General features: G+C 35.0%; 1 long non-coding RNA gene across 1 annotated transcript; it reads right to left on the bottom strand.

Annotated features, from left to right (window-relative positions):
* Positions 1–1,161: 1,161 nt before the first annotated feature.
* Positions 1,162–4,520, bottom strand: LOC133780263 (uncharacterized). The gene is made up of 3 exons (XR_009869193.1): positions 4,037–4,520; positions 3,131–3,194; positions 1,162–1,969 (listed from the first exon to the last, which is right to left on the bottom strand). It is a non-coding gene; the product is annotated as an uncharacterized LOC133780263 (long non-coding RNA).
* Positions 4,521–5,004: the final 484 nt, after the last annotated feature.

Raw genomic sequence — 5,004 nt, 5'->3', positions numbered from 1 at the left:
TACGAAATGATTTACTTCTTATAGCCTATCAAGAATCCTTGAATCTTTTCGTATATATTTCGATCTTCCTATCCTTGCTAGAGTACTCACACATAGATCTTCCAAGACTTTCTCTACACCTCAAGATGTGGGTGGGCACATGGAGAACAAAAATCAAATTTGTGAATCAAAAGTATTCTCAACACATGAGACTTTTGATTATAGGCTAGAGAGAAAGGTTTTTCTTTTGTGTGAAAAATATAATAGATTTTATTCTCTATGTAAAACTTGTTGTTTCTATTTTCTATCATGTACGCCCTGATATTCAGCCCGGGTCTTTCATGCAGCTCGAGTACAGCTGGCTAGCTAAGAACAGTACTAAAGGATCTACAAGTTGATACCTCCTCTGCGAAGGTAGTGCGACTCCCAGGTAATCACACGAGCTGAGGAATATGAAGCATTAAGGCACGAGTTGGAGATGGATTTAAAATACAGCCTCCTGGGCATGAGCTGGCGTTATATTTAGGTCGTAGTATTCTGACAACCTGCCATGTCCAAGAGTTTATTAAGCTGGATACGTTATAGATAAACGTGTGTGATCAGACATCACATGTCCGTTTATCCCTAAATTCTCGGACACGTAATATAAACGTGCGTGATCAGGCATCACATGTCCGATTATGCCAGACGATCCATGATCAATTTTACCTAATGGTTAGACCATACCTTAATATATATTGTAATATTCATTATTTGTGCAAGACAGGTCACAAATAATGATGGGTATGCACGTGATGTCCCTTACACCTATCTTGGGATGGCTCTTCTATAAATACCAAGACTTGGGATAAAAAAGGAAAGGTTTTTTTTTTTCTGTGTAATGCAAATACTTTGTCAAAATACAGAGAGAGATATACAGTAATAATATCGACTCGTGGACTAGGAAAATTTTAGCCTCCGAACCACGTAAAAAAGGAACGAGTGTTCTTGCTATATCATTCTAAGCATCCTTAAGAGTTATTATTCTTATCACGGTTTATCCTTAATGTTAACTGTGTTTTTAGCCAACGACGTGAGAACGTCAAAAACGATATAGCCTTCAAGAGAAATAAAACGACACAGTCAGTTTATGAACAAAAAGTAAATAACACGAGATTTTATAGTGGTTCAGCCTCGATAGTCGGTAATAGCCTAATCCACTTAGAGATTTTATTACTGTATTCACACTCAAGATCAGATGAACCAGTGTCAACTGAGTTTCTTAGTGTAAAAATTCCAGAATACAAAAAAGGGGTTCTCTCAAGAAAAACACACTTTCTCTCTCTAGAACACCGATTAACTCTCAATTTGCCAAAAGTCCTTTTACGATCCCACCAACCCTCTATTTATAGGCCTGGGATCCTCAACTGATATCCCCTTTAGATAGGGATATTTTATTATTCATCTTATATTTAAATTACAAAAAATATATAAAATACAACAGATTCCTCAATTTGAGTGAGGAATGAGAGATTCCCGAGTGCCTAGACCGATTCTTGCTAAAGTCGTTCCGGGGATTTTGACGTAGTCTCACATGCATGTTGATTACTCCTTCAAGCTTTCCTTGGCTCAAAGTGATGTATGCATGGCTCTCCTCGGACCAAGGTCATGCATGCTTGGCTCTCCTCGGACCAAGGTGGTCCGAGCCAACTCCCTTGGCCTCTCACCTCGGGTAGGTCCGAGCCTACTGTAACGTCCCTAAGGTAGGGTACGTCTGCCACATACTCGTAATTCTAGGATTTACGAGTATGTAAGGCACTTGACCAAAAGAATTAAATAAAATGATACGAAGAAATACAGAAAAATTTAAAACTTTTATATAAACTTATTAGAAGAAATTATTACACGTATGAATACTTTAAATTTAAGGCAGCCATATGAAAACTCTAAACCATTATTGCATTGCTACTGAGTCCGTGCTCCACAAGTTGCTCAACAGCTAAAGCCACACCTGGAAAAATGTTGGAAAATAACATAATGAGCTAACGCTCAGTAAGCAAATCTCATGCATACACATACACATGAATGTCGTGAGTTTGTAGTGCACATATACTAATATGCTGACTTGTATACTTATGCATTTCATTTATTGCTCATGCACTTTCAAACTTTACTTTTATGCTCTTTCTTTTAGTTTCACATTTTTATGGGCCCAATATCACTTGTGCACACTGTTTGATTCAGCCAATGCCTGCAGGGCTTGTTACACATATCATATAGAATCCCATGGGTTCTCCTCCGGCTAGCCATCATCTCAGCTAGGCTCATCATAACACTCATTTCATCGTTGCCATAGCTGCCATACTTATTACACATATGGAGGAGAAAGACGGAAACATGGCAAACATATCTGAATGGTCAACTCTGACCTAGCCCACACTAGTGGGCAGCCACTATAAGTCTTATAGACTTCCGTCTTCTTTACTGAACTTACTTGATTGCTTCATCAAAACAGTGGCACCCCTTTTTAAACATCTTATTATCATTTTGCTTAAGCCTTGTGTCATTAAAATGTTTAACTTTACATAAGACTTTTCAAGGCATTTCATAACTTTTCTCATATTCATATGCATGGTCTTATATCACATAATAATGTATCACATAACTGTACATGCCATGCATATATGCTGATGCTGAAATGCCAATGTTCATGTTCATGATTCGTGTTGATGGTATTCAATCAAGGCATTGTATCACATCTCATATAACTCAAAACATCTTTAGTCATAATACATGAAGCTTTGGGTTGGTGGCGTTGTTATACCTTAACGTAGAGCTATGGCTCAGGTCTAAGGTTTCCAGCCTAAAAACTTAAACGCTTCATATATCATAACATATAACAAATCATGAACATAGAGTAATCCACATATCCATCAACATAAGAACACATACTTGCACATAATTCATATCATTCTTAATCAAGTAAGACATCTTTCACATATCACAGAATTCATCAATTACATATCACACAACACCCTTATGGTGTTCATATAACCATTTTTCACATACTTATCATATGCATCATCATCATACCATACTTAACTCATCAGATGTACACAATCAATGTAGTCATGCATCTTACACTTAAGCACAAAAGGTGAGATTTACTTACCTTAGGTCCTTAGCTTATTTTAAAACGGCTCACCAAGAGTCAATCAATCAAATCCATACAATTCCTATTCAAGGCACATAATTTATTAAATTCTATCTAATCCGTAAATATACACTATTGATAGTGTATATTAATCATACCAGAAACTATATAAATGATAATAATAATTATAATCCTAACAACAATAATAATTATCGTCTATAATTAAACTTATTTCGATATTAATAACAAAATACTTCAATAGCAATACGTATATGGATGTATATATTCAAATAGTCATTTTATAAAAGAAATCATATTTGTAACATAAAGTTGTAATAATCAATATAATGATAATAATATAAATATAAATATTTATATTATTATTAATTAGTCATAATATCAATTCCAGTGATATAATAAATATATTTTCTCCAAACTTCACTGGTCTTACAAATATCAATAACTGTAAGAAACTAATATTTGATATTATTTTAATATTCAAATATTAATATACAATAATAATGGTTAGATAATAGGTTTACTATAAATCATACTTTTCATATATATATATATATATATATGAATCTGTATTCTTGATTTACTTAACAAAATAATAACAATAATAATTAAAATTACTTAATCATAATAATTTCCATATTAATATAAAATCAATTAAATATGTATTTTTATACTTTATTTAATATCTAATATTTTCTAGAAAATTAGACAGCACAACGGCTATAAAGTGGACAATTCCAAAATCAAAACCTGTATCAAAAATATATACAATCCCAGCCAGCCAGTAAATTACAGAAAATATTTCATATATCAATAATATATAATTATATACTATAAATACACATAATAACAATTACTCTAATCAATCACAATTAAATCACAATATATAGGTTAAAGAAATTATACCAAAATTATCGGGTTCCACAATAAGTCAAACGATGATTTTCTGAGACTCAAAACGTACTTCGGAACCTCGAACACTAAGTTTCGACCGTCGGTCTACGGTGGATCGCGGTGGCTCGTGGTGGGCCCACCACCCAACTATGGTAGATGTAGGAACAAGTTATTGGGTTTTGAAGCCCACAACACGAGGAGCACGATGGTGGTGACGGATCGGCAAACGGATGCCCGAGGTGGCCGAATCGCAACTTTGAAGTCGCGGGGTGGCCGAACTTAAATCGAGTGGTTGAGGCGTTTAATCGGCGAGTGAGCTCTAGATTCCCGCGTGGGTCGATAGTTCGGAGGCCTCTGAATCCAACGGTCCGGCGCGTGGCTAAAAATGGTGGCCGGAAAGTACTCCTGCGTCGTCGGCAACAGTAACACGCAGAGAGAGAGAGAGAGAGTTTCTGAGGAGAGAGAGAGAGGGGCTCGGGTAAAATGAAAGGCTGAAGCCTTTTATTTTATTTTATTTTATTTATTTATTTATTTATTTATTTTTAAAAATTACACTTGGACCCAAAATACTAAAATTCTTTTCAAATAAGCCCTTTAGCCAAACTTTCTTAATTTTTATAAAAATCCCCAATTAAAATTATATGACATTTGGGTCCAATACTTGACTACTCAAGTTTCTCTTTCTTTAATCTCATTAAAAACATAAAATCATATTTTAAACACTATTTTTCCATTACTATTTCTTAAATTTGTAAAGTTGTACATTTTATGTATTAAAACTTTGATTTATAATAAATAAATGTATTATGAAAATGTTGGATATTACACCTACCTCCTCCAACCAAGGTCCGATCGGACCTTGTGCCCTTCTCCTCGGACCAAGGTCATTCGAGCCAAGCACCTCTTGCCTTCTCCTCGGACCAAGGTGGTCCGAGGCATTTTCCTCTTGCTTCTCACCTCGGATAAGTCCGAGGCAACCT

This window comes from Humulus lupulus, chromosome 5 (genome assembly GCF_963169125.1).
Source record: "Humulus lupulus chromosome 5, drHumLupu1.1, whole genome shotgun sequence".
Lineage (NCBI taxonomy): Eukaryota > Viridiplantae > Streptophyta > Magnoliopsida > Rosales > Cannabaceae > Humulus > Humulus lupulus.
This window is presented reverse-complemented; position numbering and strand designations above follow the sequence as displayed.